Source organism: Phyllostomus hastatus, unplaced genomic scaffold (assembly GCF_019186645.2).
Source record: "Phyllostomus hastatus isolate PE091 unplaced genomic scaffold, TTU_PhHast_1.1 phas_contig_90, whole genome shotgun sequence".
In the NCBI taxonomy this organism is placed as follows: Eukaryota; Metazoa; Chordata; class Mammalia; order Chiroptera; family Phyllostomidae; genus Phyllostomus; species Phyllostomus hastatus.
In genome coordinates, this window is record NW_025333984.1 from 8,565,409 (window position 1) to 8,587,292 (window position 21,884).

At 38.2% G+C, this 21,884-nt stretch overlaps 2 pseudogenes; both read right to left on the bottom strand.

The window, feature by feature from the left end:
• Positions 1-883: 883 nt before the first annotated feature.
• Positions 884-998, bottom strand: LOC123827863 (annotated as a pseudogene).
• A 5,369-nt stretch (positions 999-6,367) lies between these two features.
• Positions 6,368-21,884, bottom strand: part of LOC123827726 — a 49,528-nt pseudogene continuing 34,011 nt past the window's right edge.

A 21,884-nucleotide genomic window follows, 5' to 3' on the forward strand; every position in this document is an offset into this window, starting at 1 on the left:
CTTTTGGAAAGTTCTGGGAAAGAGTAGTACACATTTGTTCGAATCTTTTTAAAATTAAATGTATGAATGGTATAGAAGAAATTAATCGTGTTCCATATAAACACTGTTCCAAGTTGCAGTACGTTCAATAAAAACATTAATAAAGCCAAAATGTCAGGTGAAGTCTCAGGATTCTAATAGATCTTTTGCAGAGCAGAACAAATGGAAATTGATAACCCTGGGTTCATAAATAGTCAAAAATTCTAACACTATTTCAGTGTGTGTCAGTAGCACAAAATAAGAGATCCTTAGAAACTCCTGATAAAGATAAAAATCAGTGACACAGAATGAGGGAGTGGGAAAAGATCTAAAGAGGTTAGCGTGCCTAGCCTTGGGCTCTTAAAATAAGTTGCATTCATCTGAGATAGTACTTTTGCATTATTATCCTTATCAGAGGCATCAACACCTCATTCATCTGGAAACCCCTAATTCAGAATTTCTGATGATCAAAATGGCTGTGGGTTTGCCCTGCAAGAATTGTGAAAAAAGATTTTCTATGTAATTAAGGGTTTCAGTTACATAGCAGAAGAAATATTTGGTTTTAGAAGCAAGCATACTTTTCAAGCTCCCAAAAAATCACTTTAATTGTTATTTCCCTTACAAATGCACTATGGAAAACTTTGGGGAAAATACAAAAGTAGAAACAGAAAAGTAAAAATAAAATTTCACATAATCCCATAACTCATAGATACCCACAAGTAATATTTTAAACAGCAGGGATTGATAATTTTTTTCTGTAATAGGACAGATAATAAATATTTTAGTCTTTGTGAGCCACATAAGTTCTCTACTTATATACTTTTGGTTTTGTTTTGCTTTGAACACCCCCCCCCTTTTTTTTTACACATGTAGGGTGTTTGCTCACATGAGTTCTGTGCCCCTCCACACAATGAGTTCCTGTTGGGTGTGTGGTAAACTGAGGAGCCATTTCTTTAGGCCCCCTGCTCTGAGCACATCCCCTGAACAACCCTTTTAAAAATGTAAAAAACCATTCATAGCTCAAAGGTCATACAAAAACAGTCCCTGAACTGGGCTTGGCCCATGGGTTGTAGTTTTGTCAACCCTTTTTTAGTATATATCTTCAACGGTCATTTTTCTTTTAAAGATTATTATTTTCTATGTAAAATATCTTAGTGAAAAATAAAAGTTGTCCCTTGGTATCCACAGGAGATTGCTCCCAAGACCCCCTCAGATACCAAAATCTGCAGATGCTCAAGTCCCTTGTATATTTGCGTATAACCTATACTCATCCTCCTCGGTACTTTAAATCATCTCTAGGTTACTTATAATACTTAATACAATGTAAATGCTATGTAAGTAGTTGTTATACTGTATGATTTAGGAAATAATGACAAGAAAGAAATGTCTGCATGTATTCATTGCAGACACAACTATCATAGGCCTAACTGCATAGTATATCTCAACATAACATTTTTATCGAATATTTTCGATCTGTGGTAGGTTAAATCTGTGAATGTGGAACCCATGGCTAAGGAGCTTGCAGATATAGAGGGCTGACTGTATTTACAATATTAATATTAAACTTTGCCATATTTTATTTTAACTTGTACTCCAAAAAGAACTCAATATTACAAATGCCTCTGAAGTCTAACCCCCTTCCCAGTAGCCAAGTTCTAGAGGTTTCATTATCCTGAAATTATGAATATATTATTCCTGCTCATGATTTTTAGGCTTTTACTATTTATATAAATACCCACAGTGATACTGTTTTGTAGTTACACAAAATAATTGTATTATATGAACCTTGTATTTTTCATTCAACATTATGTTTTTAAGATGTCTCTTAAGTGTTCTCCCCCTATTTAAATCCCTCTCAATAATGCTATGTGCAGGGTGGGCCAAAGGAGTTTTACAGTTGTGGGTACCGGAAACACAGAATTTATCCTGGTATTTTTATTTATTAATTACTGCATTATTTTCCATGTAAACAATTGTAAAGGTACTTTTTCCCCACCCTCTATATAATTGTTATGAGTCACTCTAACCTATTCCAGAGAGCTTGTATTTGGCAATACTCTCAACAATTAGTCTGTGTTACTAAATGCATTAACCTTATGTTTTATATATCATAGTTTAGAGCTAAGGGGACTCCAAGACTAGTCCCTCATATTATCAATGAATTAACAGGCCCAATAAGAGTAATTGGCATGTGTAAGAACCTAGTTTTCATGCTTGCCCATTCTTAAAACCAATGAAGCGGTTACAGCTCATTTGCTCCCAGGGCATACTAATCTTGCATCATAATCACAGCACAATAAAAATAACAAAGAAATTCTCTGGCCTTGCTGGCACATGTAGAATTGCTGGAACACCTGCTCCCTTCAACTAGCTCCAATTCGGTGAGTTTCCGAGGAATATCTCACATGAATTTGAATATGGTGCATTGCTTGATGATCCCATGGTGTCAACCATGTTTTTTTCAAATGCCCTCCAGATCATGGTCCTCTAGAGGATACATATCTTAGATATGTTCTGCCATTTTCTTCCTCTGGCTGCTCTAATTGATAGCTCTCACTTGCCATTACAAGTGCTCAAATGGATGGTGACCTCTTTGACTTCTTCGTGCACTTTGTATGCTGGTTTGGTTTGTTGCTCAGGGTGCTTTTTATTGTAAAAGTTACCACAAATGAAGAACATGTCCACCACATTACTTCTTCTATCTAAGTCCTACAGAGATTTAATGAAGTAGATTTAGGACTCTGGCAGAAGAACACGAGGACTGGACAATGGGATAATGAAAGTTATTATCAAACTGAACTAAAATGGAGCCGGCTCACTTGGTGCCCAGACAGCCAGATAAACTGACAAGGATTTATTGTAAAGCGCTATAGAATGGAGAATGGGCAGCTTTTGCTAGTCTGTTCATTGGTGGTTGGTTTTAACTGGTGAGATTGGTAGTAAGGGTCTTCAATGTGTAATCAGGTAGGATTGCTAGGACCTGGAGTTACAAAGAAAGTTTAGGATTTTTGCTCATCGTTCCTCTGGTGGTCAGGTAGGGTCAACAGTTTTCTATCTTGTGAGGGGGTTCAGGTTCCTGTATAAACAATTCAAGGAAACATCAATATGTTATTTGTGATTCCAGAGGGGGCAAGTTGACTTAGGTGAAAGTAAGGAAAAAGGATTCAGGTCTGGTTTCTTACAAGTGAGAACATGGTGGGTGAGGGAGCATTGCCAAGAGTAGATTCTGGCTCAGCTTTAAAGTGACAGAATCACTCTACCCATATTATTTGCCACAGTTTTCTCTTTGCTACTGATGAAATCCACCCCTACTCCCAGTCCAGGATGCTCCATGACCCTGCATGAAAATAGTTTCCTCACCAATCTATTCCTACAACCCTTCAGATATGCCCGGATAATATAGCTCCTAGGATAATCAGTCTATTTCTCAAATTAAGATTTCCTGGTACATCACATTAAAAAATCTATAGAAGAACATTTTTAAAAAAATTTAGTCCAGCCTTTCCTACATCTTTCTTATTCTGATACTTAAGATTTATAAGAGTCCGTTTTCATCCTCTAATTCAAGCACTACATCCATTTCTTCCCCCTCTGGCTTTATTGAGATAAAATTTACATATGACATTATGTCAGTTTAAGGTATACAATGTCATGATTTGAGATACCTATAGATGTCTGCCCTGGCTGGTGTGGCTCAGTGGATTGAGTGCCAGCCTGCGAACCAAAGCATCATAAGTTCGATTCCCAGTCAGGGCACATGCCTGGGTTGCAGGCCAGGTCCCCAGTAGGCGGGTGTGAGGCAACCACACATTGATGTTTCTCTCTTTCTCCTTCCCTTCCCCCTCTCTCTAAAAATAAATAAATAAAATCTTTTAAAAAAAGAGATATCTATAGATGTCTATATATCAAAATGTTTGCCACAATAAGGTTAGTTACACATCCTTTAGCTCACATAATTACCATTGTGTTGTGGGGGTGGTACTGAAAACATTAAAGCTTTACCTCATAGCAACCCTCAGGTATACAGTACAATGTTATTAACAAGAGTCGCCATGTGCACACTACATCCCCAGAACTTACTTACTTATTCCTGGAAATTCATAAACTTCGATCAACATCTCCCAATTTCTCTCACCCCTCAGCACTTAAAAAAAAACATTTTACTCTGTTTCTATAACTTCCATATTTTTAGATTGTACTTATAAATAGGACCATACAGTATTTGTCTTCTCTGTCTGACTTATCTCACTTAGCATAATGCCCTCAAGGTCCATCCATGGCATCACAAATGGCAGGATTTTCTTCTTTTTATGACTGAATAATATTCAATCTTATATTTTGCCCCACCATAGACAGGGTGGTGCAAAAGTAGGTTTACAGTTGTGAATATGTAAATCAGAGTTTATTTTTTTATTATTTAATTATTGTATTATTTTCCATATGAATTACTGGAAAGTTACTCTTGCCCCGCTCTTTATATATGTATGTATATTTTATTTATTTTTACATGATTACTAAGTTTAATTCAACTGTTGTACCCAATTCTGCCTTGTGAAAAAAACAAAAAGTTCTTATCAGAATTGCATTGTTATGTATGTAAGTACAGTTTTGTTGTTTTTGATACAGCTCTAGAAAAAAGCACCAAATGCACATGAAGTTTTAAAGGTTTATAAAAATACAGACTGGTAATTTCTCAATGCAGCCTAGAGGTTGAGAACAGGATGCTAATAGTTAATGAATTTTCCAAATACAGACAGCCCTAATATCTAGAGCATTTTCCAAATACAGATGACCATTCCCATCTCTCTTGCAGGAACAGAAATTCTTCTTCTGCTTTTCCCAGTGACCAGACTCTGCAGGCACTCGAAACAACTCCTATAGCCCCAGGGAGGAAAAGGGGGTAAAGTTGAGGAGAAAAGACTGGAATTGTCCCTGCTGCCCAGAGGCTCTTGCTATAGCTCCTGTTTTCCTCATCTTCCCCAGGCCTCTCTTCTTATCTTTGGTTTCCCTGTCTCCACCCTAGAAATCCCTGCCAGTGGACAGAGCTAGAGTTCTTCTTGTCATTTGGCTGGCAGTGGGGGTGAAGCCACACGGGCCAGCAGTACAATGTCAGGATTCTTCCTAGCAACCCAATTTGGAATTCACAACCATTTTCTTGTATATGAAAAGAAAACCAAATGTAGTTATATATGGCAGCTCATTTCCACCATTAGCACATTTCATTTTAAGTTAAACAAGTTAGTGTATTTGGCTTTAAAAGCTAACCACCACTTACGACATTTTTTTTTAATATTTTATTTATTTTTTTAGAGAGGGAAGCGGGGGAGAGAGAGAGAGAGAGAGAGAGAGAGAGAGAGAGAGAGAGAGAGAGAGAGAGAGAGAGAGAAACATCAATGTACGGTAGCTGGGGGTTATGGCCTGCAACCCAGGAATGTACCCTGGCTGGGAATCGAACCTGGGACACTTTGGTTCCCAGCCCGCGCTCAATCCACTGAGCTACGCCAGCCAGGGCACGACATTTTTTTTAAAGATTTTATTTATTTATTTTCAGAGAGGGAAGGAAGAGAGATAGAGACAGAGAGAAACACCAATGTGCGGTTGCTGGGGGTCATGGCCTGCAACCCAGGCATGTACCCTGACTGGGAATCGAACCTGCGACACTTTGGTTCGCAGCCCACGCTCAATCCACTGAGCTATGCCAGCCAGGGCTGACATTTATTAAAATACTTTTGAATTTTATTGTTGTTCAAGTACAGTTTTCTGCCTTTCCCCCCCATCTCTCCCTGCAACCCCACCCATCCCCATCTCCCTCCTTTGATTCCACCCACCCTTTGTTTTGTCCAAGTGTCCTTTAAAGTTGTTCCTGCAAACTCTTCCTCCCTTCCCCCTATTATCTCCTCCCATCTCCCCTCTGGCTACTGCCTGTTTTTAATGTGGAAAAAATGCTCTGAATTCCACACAAATTTCTTAAACATGACTATTTGAAGCATGGAGACAGGAAGTACTTGATAAAGTAATATGGAATGAGAATTTCTGGCCTCCAAAGTCAGCAGAACAACTGAAAGGAGGGAAACTCTTTGGTTGACAAAGCCACCTGCAGATCTCCTTAATGTGCCGGGTTGTAAGAAGTGTGGTTTGGCAGGGAGCTCCTGCAGGCATTCAGTATCTCAGCCACTGTAATTATAACCAAACACAGCTGTTTCTCTCCTCAATTTTAATAATGATGAAGACATTTCTACCACCTGGCATTTTCTCCGTAGGCACCCATAACAAAAGCCACTACCCCACAAACCCATTCTCCTGTTAACTATTGGTTCAGCATGAGTGAATGGAGACTATATCCTTAGGAGGCTGAATGGAAGAAACTTCTGTCTGACTGAGTAAAGCAACTCCACTGGTCAGCTGAGGCTTTGCTGCCAAACTAGTAGATCTCCTAGCCTAGGGTTTCCAAGTCCCTTATGGAAAAGGAATATAGTCCAGAGGTTCTGCAGAGCTTTATAAAGGGCGGCCTAAGCAAACGTTTCTTCTTTGGTAAACCTGAGTAATTTTTTCCTAGAAACGTATCAGAAATAGATCAGTCAATAGTCACTTACGTAAAGCTTCTGTTTAAGAATAGCTCTTTAGGTTTTATTAAAGAATTTAAACATAAGAATCCAAGATTCTCCAGCATCTCTTCTACCCAATGTCAACAGGAATAAAGTAAGACACATGAAGGATTTAAATAACCCAATTACCTGGATGTATCTGAACAGTTTTAGTCTTGAAGAAGTCAGTGGGCCTAGGAGATAAAGGAACTGTCCACATAGCTGGTAAAGAGCAAAGGTCAAGATTTAGGGATGAAAGAAAAAAAGAAACAATTCACAGCAAAACCAGTCTGTGAATAGACCAAGACCAGTTCCCTGTGAGTGAAAGGCAGATTCCTGTCAGATCATCACAGAGGATTAGGGTAACAATCTTTCTGCAAAGACTTAGAACAACTTTTTGATTTATGCTCAACGTTGTTTCTGGATTTCTTTCTAAGGCTTTAAACTCTGCTACTATGTGAAGTGATTTCTAGATACCCAATTGGTTGGCAGGTTGCTGATGCAACAAGGACATGGACAAGACCCCACTTCATCACGTTCACAGGGACTTGCATCAGCTCCCCACCCAGCCCATCTGAGAGTTCCTCTCACATCCAAAATGACAAATGAGTGTTCACCATGGAGTCACATTTCCCCCATACAAAGATATGTTTCTCGGCAATCTGGAAGGCGAGCTCCTCTGTCGCTCTCATGGTGGCAATGGAACCTGAACAGTGGCTCCAGATTCTCAACAATACTGACACCCACCTCCCCACCCCCAGTTCCTTTGGACTGAAGGGAACTATATTTGAAATCCTATTTTTTGAGTTTCTTGTCTGGCTACAGGGAAAGCAATAGCTTCTCTAGTAGAAGGAGATGCTGGATTTGCCTCCAGGTGGATTCAGGACTTTGTTGTGAGGTTGAAGCCATGGGCCCAATCTGAGCTCATGGCTGTCAACTGTGGGTGTGGGCTGGGGCTCCTGAGCATAGTCTGCCTCTCTCTGGCCACCTTTCTCACCCAGCTTTCCTCTGGGCAAGGTGCTTATTGTGGCTTTAAGGTCTAATTTTGGGTCTTCTTCACACAAGAGTATGTGGTCCTTGGGTTTGTTTGGGTGTGCCAAGGGTAAAGTGCAAAGGTAAAGTGTGCAAGGGTAAAGGCGGTCACTGGTGACCCAAATATGTTACTAGTCTTCCCACCAGGTGGGTTCAGATGCTGTGGAGTGTGCACAGGTGTTGATTACTCAAAGATACCACTTCATTTCCCCCCTGGGGGGTTGGTTATTTTAGGAATGTTCTGAGGTTCTCCAGTTGGTCCAAAAATATTCAATGCCATCCTGTTGGGTTGGCTTGAAGAAACACCTTCTTCTGGACTTCCAAAAAGATTGCTTGATGCTCCTCCCTCAGGCTTCATGGCCTTCCAGCCCTCAGCTGAGATGCTGGCGGACATGGGAACACATCTGCTTGTTTTCCCATCTCTCTGATGAGGAAGCTGAGGCCGAGGCTCTGTGAGGTCACCCAACAAGTTCCCCACTGGCTGTGCCTACACCCACACCTGCAGTGTACCTGGAGCCAGCTCAGCCACCCTTGCTCTCTGAAAAAAAATGTATATTTTATACATCATATATTGTATTTACTCATCTGTTCACAGACACTTCTGTTGTCTCTATCCCTTAGTTATTATGAAAAATACTGCAATAAACATGCTATCTCTTCATGGAACAATAAATCAATGTTTCTCTTTCTCTCTCTCCTTTACTCTCTCTTTAAAATCAATTAATTTTTTTTAAATGTAGGCAGAAAAGAGGAAAAACACTATCTTTTCAACATAGAGATTTTATATTCTTCAGATAAATACCCAGAAATGGAATTGCAGATCGCATGGCTGGCCTATTTTTAATTTTTTGAGGAATCTCCATACCGTTTTCCATGGTGGTTGTACCCATTTACATTGCCACCAATGGCAACATTCTTTTCTTTTTCTACAGATTTTATTTATTTTTGGAGAGAAGGAGGGAGGGAGGAAGAAAGGGAGGAGAGGAAGAGAAACATCAATATGAGAAACATCAGTCAGTTGACTCTCCTATGCACCCTGACCTGGGACTGAACCTGCAACCAGGGCATGTGCCTTGATCAGAATCGAACCAGTGACCTTTAGTTTTGTGGGATGATGCCCAACCAACAGAGCCACACTGGTCAGGGCCAACAGCAACATTCCTGATTCATAGGAAATGTCATGTGAGATTTCAGTATTTAACTGCTGAATGAAAATTCAGTTGTTTCAAAAAAAATTAATGTTTCATGTTAACTTTTCCTTCTCTTTTATTAATAACTAGCCAGGGTTGATATAGGAAGCATAATAATGGCCCCCCAAAAATGTCCATGTCCTAATACTTGCCACCTGCATATATGCTACCTCACATGGCACAAGATGCTCTGCAGATTTGATTCAGGGTAAGAACCTTAAAGTAAGAGATAATCCTCGATTATCTGAGTGGGCACAGTATAACCACAAGGGTCCTTAGTGATGTTGCTTACTTTTAAAATGGGAAAAGTGCCATGGCTGGTGTGAGTCAGTGGATTGAGTGCGGGCCTAAGAACCAGAGTTGTCAGTTTGATTTCCAGCCAGAGCACACGCCTGGCCTGTGGGCATGTCCCCAGTAGGGGACACGTAAGAGGCAACCACTCATTGATGTTTCTCTCTCGCTCCTTCTCCCTCCCTTCCCCTCTGTCTAAAAATTAAATAAATAACATCTTTTTTAAAATAATGAATAAAACAGGAAAAGGAGCCAGGAGCCAAAGAATGCAGGTAGCCTCCAGAAATTGGAAAAGGCAAGGGAATGAATTCTTGCCTCAAGTGTCCAGAAAGGAATGCAACCTGTTCTGATATCTTGTGTTTATCCCAGTGAGACCTGTTGTGGACTTCTGATCCACAGAAGTGTAAGATAACCAATTTACATTGTTTAACTCATTAAACAAACTGTCATGCCATTTGTTATAGCAACAGCAGTGAAGAACCAATCCAGGTTACATTTACAGGCTGTTTATTTATAACCTGCTTTGTTCCTAAAAGGCTGAAGTATTATAGAAGGATGCAAACCATAAAACAAGGCAGCATGAATTAAATGTAGGCAATTCCTTGCAGGGTAGCTCAGTCAGAGCTTTATCCCAATAAGGAAAGGTTACTGGGTTGCCAGTTTGATCCCTGGGGTCAGGTTACACATGAGAATCAACCAAAGAATGCATAAATAAGTGGAACAACAAATCATTGTTTTTTTTTCTCTCTGTCTGTCCTTTTCTGTCTCTTTAAGATAAATTAATTTTTTTTAAATGTAGGAAGAAAAGAGGAAAAAAGCAAATCAAAGACAGTAACATAAAATGAAACATAAGAATGAGGTTAATACAAATATGCATACCATAAATACATATATTACAGGTAAGCTCTGGTTTTCTAGGAGCCAAGGCAAAGAGGGAAAACTCATCAGTTCCATAATTTATTCTATCATAGTGTTCATTTTACAGCAATGGGTGATTTGTTCAGAAGTTCAATTTTACTTGAGACTTGGATCAGATGAGATGTTCTGAGAGAGTTTATAATATATTATGCAATAATAATGTCCCCACCCAAATCCATTTAATAGACACAAGTTCAACTGTGCTAAATTATATCATCAGTGCTATATTTTGATGAATATAATTTGAGTGACAATTTGCCCAAATCAGCATATCAATGATCTAAGTTAGAAATCCTCACAAGCTTTCTGTTTAATACTTGAATTATTTAGAATTCCAGTTCTTAAAATCAAGGAGTTTTAGGGCTTACTGAACTTAAGTGTCATGTAGTTTGACTCAATACCTCCACAGAAGAGTGTAGGGAAAGGCAGAGTGACATATCTAGAATGACACCACACACAGCTAGGAATAGGATGCATGTTTATGGATTTGTTGGTTCCTTCCAAATACTTCTGTAAACTTCTTTAAAAGATGAAGCACTTTTTTTAAGAGAAGGCCTAACTTCTTTATTTTGACATATTCTTCATCACGATTCTAAAGAGTACATTTTCTCCCTTTAATACAAGCACTGAATTCTTGATACATAGGTATCTCACAAATATTACCTGTGGCTTTTTCAAAACTGGCAGAGTTAACTGAAGTATGAATTCTGTTTTCTTGGTAAACTTAGGTTCCTTCCATACCTAGATTCCTTTCTTCTTCATGGAACAGAATCTCTTTCTCTTTGTATACTTTCAAAAGTAGAAAATTCAGTCTAGTACAGGTAGAAGAGTCTATTAGTAGAGGGAACAAAAAGAAAGATGGGTCAATGCTAAAGAAATGTCAGCTACTTACAATTCATTGAGACAAAATGCCTTTAGGTTAGAGGAATCGCAGTGTGGCTTCATTTAGTCATGCATTCTGTCTCGAAGTTTCCTGATAAAATAAGGACAATAACAGATTGGCTTCAACAGGAATTAAGAAAGATCTTTTGATCTTATCTCATGCATTATCTCCCATCTGGATACATAGATCCTTTTAAAGACAACAAGAGCTTGAAACAGGGTTGGGAGAAATGAGCGACAGAGCAACAAAAAGTTTTTAAAGGTTGCTATTAATTTATATTACTGGATGTCAGCCTTTGTTTTGATTATGGTATTTGGTGGGTGAAAATTCATTGCTTTTATTGAATATTTAAATTTTCGTTGCACACGGTCTCTTTCAGTACTGTAAACCACTGAGATCTATAAATGCTGGAAATTGATAAATGAAAGTTCGGAATAAGTTATTATCTTTAAAAATATGGGGCTATATTTTCATACTTGAGTTTCTATTCCCTCTAACTAAAACAGTATGCTCCATTGTTTAACATTCTAGAATTGGAAATATTGCATCAGCCACGCAGATGGAGAAAGCACTAGACTTTACAATAAAATTTTACAGGAAAAAGTAGTTATCAAAGAACCATAAGGATGAATGTACACAGAAGTGGCAGAACATGCCAGATCAGGATTGACAGATTGCTGAGAATAAAACTGAGCAACAGCAATAAGACAGTATTCTTTTCCAATAGTTTTATCAAGTCATATTTGTACTTGTAGACTCTGACATGTTTTACATATATACTTAGTCAATTTCCAAGTATATGTCAGATGACAAAGAATGTAGAAACTAGAATCTTGTTTAGGGTAAGGTGACCGCCACAAAACAGGTAAAATAAACCTTTGGCAGAGCAGGGCACTTGGCAAAGTTTACGGGTACCACAGGCACAGTTCAAGAGAAAAGGGGGAGGAGCAATGTGGATTCTGTATGGTCACCTTCCCAGGATCCAAACAATTAGCCTTCTGGGAATATTCTGCCTTGTTTCTTCCCAGATGATCAAGATCCCCTACTGGACACTTGAAACCTTGGATAGTACTGAGCCCTATATATACTATGTTTTTTTTTCTATACATACACACCTTTTCCTTAAAGGAAGCACTTTAAGGGCTTCTCTTTGGCATATCTGAATTGCCAGCATCACTACGCTTGTGCTTTGGGGCATTATTAGGTAAAATAAGGGTGACTTGAATGCTAGCTCTGTGATACCACAACAATCAATCTGATAATTGAGAGGGCCACTCAGTGACAAATGGGCAAATAGCATATACAAATTGGATAAACTGGACAGAGGGATAATTTGTGTCCTGGCTGGATTGAGCAGCTCAGCGGGAGATTTCATCACGATACTCAGAATAGTGCACAGCTTTAAATTTATGAATTATTTCTGGAGTTTTCCATTTAATATTTTCAGACTGTGTTTGACCACAGATAACTGAAACTGTGGAAAGGGAAACCACGGATAAGGGGGATGGGCAACTGTATAGCTTTGATTAGATTCCTGAACAAATATGTTACCCCTAAAACTTAACAATCATTTATTGAGTGTCCATATGTGTCTAGTGACTTGTACTGGACTTTGGAGGTACGAAGGCATAGAGTAATGATGATTATATTTTTAATGTCTTACATAGTATCATACATTGCATATCTTACAAACATTCATATAAGGTTCTATCCTCAAAGGGCTTATATTTCAGTTAAGACAAGAAAAAAACACTTCAATTGTTTCAAATATGTATTTGCTAGGCTCTGTTCTAAGCGCTTGAGAAACACCAGTCAGTAAAACAAAAATGTCTGCCCTAGAATATCATTTTGCATTCTGCATTTAACAAATGTGAAACATTAGTAAAGTTCAAAAACAATATATACTATTATACAAAGTGACTAGCAAAATACTTACAGGGTGCAGAGTAAAGAACTTCCATGTAAAGCTCTACTCTTAAAAAGAGCACTATGGTATGTATCAGAAATATCCTGCTTGGCATACCACTTGCAATTTTCAGATAATGTTACGAAATCAAGTTTGGAGCTTGCCTGGTCCTAAATCCTTGACTAGCCTTATTACAATATTTTCATTATGGATCTTTTTATTTAGGTCAATTCTAGAAACATCTGATCTATTTCTTTTTTTAAAAAATGTTATTTCATTGTATTTTTCCCATTACCATTCAGTCTCCTTACACCTGCTCCCCCCAGCAATCACCACACTGTTGTCCATGTCCGTGAGTCCTTTTTCCTTTTTGCTCAATCCCTTCACCCCCTAAGCTCCCCCCAATAGCTGTCATCCTGCTATCTATTCAAGACAAAAGCCTAGAGGTGAAAGTGATGATTTATTTATTTTTGTTGCTTCTTTCTTAGAATAAAACATTATTTCATAGTGATACAATCTTAGACTGTGTATATTATGGTCTATTTTTTTTTCCTGTTTGGGTTTTATGCCCTGCTTGCACTGTACCTAGTACAAGTGGTAAACAAAGCAATATCATTTCTTCTCTCTAGTTAATCAGAAGGTAGCAATTTATTTTTAGGAGCACAGGAAATAAGATGTACACATTTATTTAAGTTGTGAATGACACCAAGAAAAAAGCATTAGTTGACAAGCCTAAGAAAACTGGATGGTGATATACATTAAACTATGCAGATGAATGAAATTTTAGTTACCCATATTATGCCGATGTATAAGGTATACCCAAGTTCTTGGCCCAAACTTTCAGGAAAAAAATCTTTCGTTTTACTTTTTAAATTCAATTTTAAATTTATATTTAGATACTTGTTTTTTGTATTATAAAGGTTTTAACATTTATTTTTGAACATATTACAGTACAAGAAATTTTATGTAACAAATAATAACAAAAACAAGAACCAGACACAAAGTACAAGAAATTTTATGTACTGGTAACAAATTACTACTACCCTTGTACAATCCGCATCCTTATTTCTCCCTCAGAAATTTGGGCAAAGGTGCACATTATACACAGCAAAATACAGTAAATGTATTATTCAATATGTCATTTGTGCATTCTTTAAAGAAATTCATGACTGTGAAAGAAAAGCTGATATGGTAAAATATTATGATAATATTTGATTTTAATATTGTATTACTACATAGTCTTACTGGTGGGCTTTCTTTTAGTCTGGACTAGTTAGTCTGCCTCATGTAAACCAGAGTACAGAATTGCCAGTTTGTTCCTTTTATAGGCTGTTTGGTAATCAGAGAGAAAATCTCTCATCCTTTGTCACAAGCTACTCATCTTATCAGTAACTGAGCAAATGCATGTACTTAGAGGAATGTAGAGGGCTCAGAACAGGGTACCCCATTGTCTAGGAGAGAAACACTTCTAATAAATGAGCCACAAATGCCGGCTTCATATACAAAAGGCGGTATGTATTGCCTTTGTTCCATGGTCATGACTCTGAGATTGCCAGAACCCTCACCATTTTTATTCCTTCCACCGACCGGTCTTCTACAAAGAGTATGTATTCATTTAGTCCTCGATTCTCAATCCCTGATATTGCAGAAGGTGTTAGTCTTTTCTCTAAGGGTCAGAATGGGTTCTGGTAAATCATAAAACTGATGTTCTGGGAAGAATTGCTGTAATTGCGGTTCTAACAGAGTTCTTTGTGCCTTTGTATCTATGGAAGGAAGGAAAATTTTCCTTTTACTAATTGTATTTCCTTCTCCTCAGAGTGCCAATTTCATTTAGTAGGACTATTTTAAAACTATTCTTTAGGAAAGGATTTCTATCATTCTTTATAGTATCTAATCCTTATGGAGCTCATTATGCAAGTTCTCCGTGCCACTTTCTGTCTGTGTGACACGCAAACAACATTTTCTTTTCTCCATTTTCATATCCTTGATGTCTGTGCTCTGTACCACAAAAATATATCCACTTTTGCTTTAGTCCCTATCCCTTTATCTGTTGTTACCTTTAGGTCTATCATGAAATCACTTTAAATCCAAGAAATAAAAACTTTTTAAAAGTTCTCAGTTCTCAGAGTTAGAAGAATGCTGTCACTGAGAACCTGGCTCTATCAGAACCCACCTAACATGGTCTTGAGGCACCTCAGGCCCTATAAACCACAAGAGCCACAGGTCAGAGCTCCCAACTCAGCACTTCAGATGCACTCACCATAGAATAAATGACCACTCTGGCTCCTGTCCAGCTGCTCAGGTTCACAGAGCTGTCTGCTTAGGCTGCCATAACAAAATACCACTGACAGGGTGGCTCAAAGAACAGAAATATATTTCCTCACAGTCTAGAGGCTGAAAGTCCAATGATCAATCTGCAGCAGCATTGATTCCTGCTGAGAGTTCTCTTCCTGGCTTGTAGATGGCCACCTTCTCATTAGGTCCTCACGTGGCCTTTCTTCTGCATGGAGACAGAGAGGAGTGGGGAGAGAGAGAGAGAAAGAGAGAAATCTTCAGTGTCTAATTCCTCTTCTTAAAAGGCTACCAGTCCTGTCAAATTAGGGCCCCACCCGTTTGTCCTCATTTAAACTTAATTACTTTCTTAAAGTTTTATCTCCAAATACAGTCAGGATGAGAGTTAGGGTTTTAATATATGAAATTGAGGGAGACAAAATTCAGTGCATAACAGTACTATTCTACTCTTTGAATCTCTATTGTAACATTCAGTTCTCAACCTTCATCCCCCCTCTCCACAGTATAACTTACTTTGGCATGACATTTGAGTGACATTAATTGCAGTTGACTTTTTATCCTGTTGCCCCTATATTCCTGGTTCTTGAGTCTTTGCCTCCATGTTTCAGGTGCCACTTCTGTAAATCTCCCTGTGTATTTAGACTATTCAGTGAGTTGTCTCCCCAGCTCTTTGCTAAGAAAAGAGCCTTTTCTAAGAAATATATAATGATTTTCATTTGATAATAATGTTCTAGTTGAATTCCCTTAGAGATTGGTAAGCCTTACCCACAATCAGTTGCTGTAACACCAAATTCCAGTCATCAGGCCCTGATCTGTCCTGCCTCACTCCTTTGAATTCCATGTAAACATCAAACAAATCATGTAACTTATAGTTTTGTTTGTTTTTATTTTTTAAAATATATTGTATTGATTATATTATTACGGTTGTCCCATTTTGCCCCGTTCACTTTCCTCTGCCCTGCATACCCCCTCCTGCCCACATCCCCCCTTTAGTTCATGTCCATGGGTCATACATATAAGTTCTTTGGCTTCTATATGTCCCATACTATTCTTACCCTCCCCCTGTCTATTTTCTACCTACCATCCTGTGATCTCCATTTCTGTGGTTCTGTTCCTGTTCTAGTTGTTTGCTTAGTTTGCTTTTGTTTTTGTTTTAGGTGTGGTTGTTAATAAGTGTGAATTTGCTGTCATTCTACTGTTTATATTTTTTATCTTCTTTTTGTTCGATAAATCCCTTTAACATTTCCTATAATAAGGGCTTGGTGATGATGAACTCCTTTAACTTGACCTTATCTGAGAAGCACTTTATCTGCCCTTCCATTCTAAATGAGAGCTTTGCTGGATAGAGCAATCTTGGATGTAGGTCCTTGCCTTTCATGATTTAGAACACTTCTTTTCAGCCCCTTCTTGCCTGTAAGGTCTCTCTCTCTCTCTTTTTTTAAAGATTTTATTTATTTATTTTTAAAGAGGGAAAAGAGGGAGAAAGATAGAGAGAGAGAAACATCAATGTGCGGTTGCTGGGGGCCATGGCCTGCAACCCAGGCATGTGCCCTGACTGGGAATCAAACCTGCGATGCTTTGGTTCACAGCCCACGCTCAATCCACTGAGCTACGCCAGCCAGGGCTGTAAGGTCTCTTTTGAGAAATCAGCTGACAGTCTGATGGGAACTCCTTTGTAGGTAACTGTCTTCTTTTCTCTTGCTGCTTCTAGGATCCTCTGTTTAATTTTTATATTGGGTAATGTAATTATGATGTGCCTTGGTATCTTCTTCCTTGGGTCCAACTTCCTTGGGACTCTCTGAGCTTCCTAGACTTCCTGGAAGTATATTTCCTTTGCCAGATTGGAGTTTTCCTTTATTATTTGTTTAAATAACTTTTCCAATTATTGCTCTTCCTCTTCTCCTTCTGGTACCCTTGTAATTCAGGTGTTGGAACGTTTAAAGATGTCCTAGAGGTTCCTAAGCCTCTCCTCATTTTTTCGAATTCTTGTTTCTTCATTCTTTTCTGGTTGGATGTTTCTTTCTTCCTTCTGGTCCACACCATTGTAAGTGGACCAGAAGGTGAGTTCCAGTTTCCTTCCCATCACTATTGGTTCCGTATACATTTTCCTTTATTTCACTTAGTGTAGCCTTCATTTTTTTCATCGAATTTGCAACCAAATTCAACCAATTCTGTGAGCATCGTGATTACCAGTGTTTTGAACTGTGCATATGATAGGTTCGCTATCTCTTCATCACTTAGTTGTATTTTTTCTGGAGATTTGATCTGTTCATTTGTTTGGGCCATTATTTTTGTCTTGACATGCCTGTTACGTAGTGAGGGGCAGAGCCTTAGGTGTTCACCTGGGCAAGGTAACCCCACGTTGCTGCTTTGTGATGCTATATGTGGGGACAAGGTCTGCAAGGGAACAATGGTGCTTGCTGTACTGTCTGCCGACTTTCAGTCACTTCCCCACTTTCCACAAGCAAATTGGGCCCTTCTGGTGCTGATTCCCAGGCAGGTGGGTTTGTGTACATTCTAGGACCTTGTGGGTCTCTCCAACAAACTCTCCTGTGAGGCTGGGAGTTTCTCCTGCTGCCGCATCAGCCACCAGAATAGTTTTCAGTCAGTGGTTTGAGGCTTTATTTCCCCGGCCTGTGGCCCTGTGTTGCTCAGTCTGTTTCGCTCCCCAATTGTTCCTCCAGGTCTGTCTGCATGTGAATGTGGGACCACTTGGTCTGCCAGCCGCCTGCCAGCTGCCCCCTCGCTGGGTTCACCAGCTACTGCCTTGCCTTGAATCCCCTCTGCCCTAGCTGCCTGTCTCCACCCCTCCGACCAGTCTGGAGGAATGTGTCTTCTTTAACTCCTTGGTTGTTGGACTTCCTTCCATACAGTTCAATTTGCTGTCAGTTCTGGTTGTTTTTTGTTTTTAAACTATTGTTATCCTTCTTTTGGTTGTGCAAGGAGGCACAGTGTGTCTACCTATGCCTCCATCTTGGCCGGAAGTCTGTTGGTTTGTTTTTAATAACTAAAGTACCACTGTTAGTCAGTGGTGACCCATAAAGATTACAAGATCAGGGTTTTTTAAAAATTTATTTTCATTTAAGTATAGTTGGTATACAATCATATATTGGTTATATTAGTTGCAGGCATATAATATAGTGATTCAACATTATTATAACTCACAATGGGATCATCCCACTAGTTCTAGTAATCCTCTGTCACCAATACAAACGTAATCACAAGTTCAGGATTTTTAAAGGATAAAAGAAAGTTATTTTTAACATTGAAACTGAACGTGAAGGGCTGAAGTTAATCACTGACAACACTATTATGAGATTTATGTTAATTAATTTTTTCATGTCTTTTATTAAATTTTAATATATAATTATGCCCCCCATCAATTATACTTTCTTTAAATTGAGGCATACATATCAGATGATACTTCTCCACACTCTAAATGCTTATATAACAAAGTAAGTGTCTTCATGGTTTAGTGATATCATTTCTTCTAAAACAGTTTTTGGACTCTTTCACTATCAACTTTTATGAAAATTCCACATAAATGGCTTAGAGTTTTAAGTGGTTGTGGTGGGGTGGGTAAAGAAGAGAAAGTATTTCTAGTGAGAAAAAGAATCCTCTGAAGAACTTTGTACACCAGTGAATCCCAAAGAGAGAATTGAAATTGATGTCTCTTGGGCAAAACAGCTCATATAGCCATAGGCAAAATTCTACCGACCTATCTGAACACATCTAGCTGATGAGAGACTATGTTGCTTGAGATTCTTCTGTATTCCCAAATGTGCTTAACTTAGATTTCTATATCCTTTGTGCTTTCAGTGGAAATGCTCCAGGAAGAATTGCAGTGATTTAAAAATAGATACTTGCCACACTTTTCTTTCCATATTTCGGTGGCAACTGACTGCAGGTTATTTGAGGAGTTTGAATTCCAAATTATTCTAAACCTGCATTGCAAACAAGCAAACAAAAATCTGTGACTTCTATGTGTTCTTTGCTAATATACAGCACCCGAAAAACCAGAATTTCATGAGTCTGTCACAAAATCCTGAAAAAAAAACACAGAGCTTGATGTTTCAGTTTCTAAATGACTGTCTAATGCTAATGGATGAATAAAATTTATCTTCAGAATTACTGTTTCTTTACAGCATATTATTGCTGGAATTGAAAAGATTTTTAAAATAACATGTTACAAGAAAATTACAGTGCCAAACCCTTCTTGTGTGGATTACTTTTTTCTTTTTAATGTTTTCCACATTGATTTTTTTAAAAAAAGGGTTTATTCATTTATTTTTAGAGAGGGGAAGGGAGGGAGGAAGAGAGGGAGAGAAACATCAATGTGTTGTTGCCTCTCATGCGCCCCCTACTGGGGAACTGGTCCAGGCATGTGCCCTGTCTGGGAATGAACTGGTGACCCTTTGGTTCCCAGTCCAGTGCTCAATCCCCTGAGCCACCTCAGCCAGGGCTCCACATTGATTTTTAAAATCATATGTAATCATCTTGTACATTTTGTAAAAATGTATAAAGAAAAAAATGGTCTTTTCATAAACATACCATCTTGAGATAATCACTGTTAACGTTTCAACAAACATCTTTCCAGATATTTCTATAAAATTTATGTAGTTGAAATACACTATATGATTTTTATGTTATTTTACGTTAAGATCATACCATAAGTATCTCATTATGTTATTTACAAGCTTTAAAATACAACAGTAAATGACTATGTAATATTTTAACATAAGGACATTCTATAAATTTGTAAACATTCTCCTAATGTTGAGAATTTAAGTTGCTCTTAATTTTCCATTATTATAAGTAACACTATAATAGGCATGTTGATACTTTAATTTCTGTACAATTTTCTCAATATTTCCTCAGGGTAAATGTCTAGATGTAAAACTATTGAATGAATAAAAAATTATTTTTAAAACAAGAAAACACAATGCTGAGGTTTTCCAACCTCTTTGGGTTTGCAGAGATCACTGAGAAACTGATAGAAATGTTGCCCTCTTTCAGAAAATGCTAATAATTATATTGTTTTTTTACATAAACATATTTTTTACAAAAGTGTCTTTCTCTCACTTAAGAAAATATTTAGCTTTAAAAATAAGACAAAAAACAAGTTTTAATTTTTCTTAGAAGTGCATTTCAATGAGAATAACTTTGTTTTAAATAAAAGCTGGCGGCAAGTGTTAAAAACTCTGACTAACATGCTGTCACAGAGGGTAGGAGCTCCCTTTTTTCTGCTGCATAGTATTCCACTGTGTAAATGAACCACAGTTTTTTGATCCACTCATTCACTGATGGGCACTTCGGTTGCTTCCAGCATGTGGCTATTGTAAACTGTGTTGCTACGAACATTGGGGTGCACAGGTTATTTTGAATTGGTGTTTTAGGATTCTTGGGGTATAATCCCAGCAGTGAAATTGTCAGGTCAAAAGGCAGTTCGATTTTTAGTTTTTTGAGGAAATTGCTTACTGTTTTCCACAGTGGCTGCACCAGTCTGCATTCCCACCAACAAGTGTCCTAATGTTCTCTTTTCTCCACAACCTCACCAGCACTTGTTTCTTGATTTGGTTATGATGGCCATTCTGAGAGCATTATGCTAAGTGAAATAAGACACGTGGTGAAAGACAAATACCATATTATCTCACTTACAAGTGGAACCTAGTCAACAAAACAAAGAAGCAAGCAAAATATAATTAGAGATATTGAATAAAGAACAAACTGACAGTAACTGGAGGGAAGGGGAGAGGGGGATAATGGGGAGTAAAAGGGGAGGAGTCATCAAGAAACATGTATAAAGGACCCATGGACAAAGACAAAGGGGGTAGGATTGAGGGTGGGAGGCAGGGATGGGTGGGGTGGAAGGGAATGGTGGGGGGAAAATGGAGATAACTGTACTTGAACAACAATAAAAAATGAATAAAAACAACTCTGACTAACAAAATTATGTAGAATAACAATTTGAATCATGCAGCTTTGCAAGATGAGAGTAAATTTGTATCAATGAGCCTCAGAATTCCCCAAGATTCTCCTAGGAAATTGAAACCATGTCTTGACATGCCCTTTGTTCTCAAGCAAATAAATCCATCTTTTGTTAGAATTTCCATAGTTGATACTGTCCATTTTACTAAGGAAGTATTTATAAACCCATGCTCCACTTTCAACATCGTCTGACCAAGATCTTCAAAGTAATTTAGTAATGCACACATTTCTGCCTGTAGAGAAATTGACCAAGTTTTGGCATTTGGGCCCTACCCAGCAGGAGTTTCTCCAAGTTTACGAAGTTTGTGGAGTTGCATCCTGCCAATCCCCTACCCTAGAATAGAAAGCTTTGCATAAACAAAAACAATAACAATAAAACCTGGAAATTTTTTCCATGGCAACAATAATGGTGATTGTAGGACCTTGAATGAAAAGATTTCTCTTATCTTCATGGCTGAAAGTCATCAGTTAAGCCCAACTATTATTCTTTAAGTCATAAATAAGTTTAACTTCAAGTCTTTTTTAATCTTCACCTGATTTCAGAGAGAGAGGAAGGGAGAGAAGGGAGAGAAACATCTACTCTCACAGGCACCCAGATCAGGACTGAACCCTCAGCTTAGGCATATGCCCTGACCAGGAATTAAACCTGTGACCCTTTGGTTTATGAGACAATACTCCTACCAACTGAGCCACACCAGGCAGGGCTAACTTCAAATATTTTTATCAAGCACTTTCGAACTTGTTTTTTCAAAAACCAGCAAAATTCTGTATAGATAAAACTT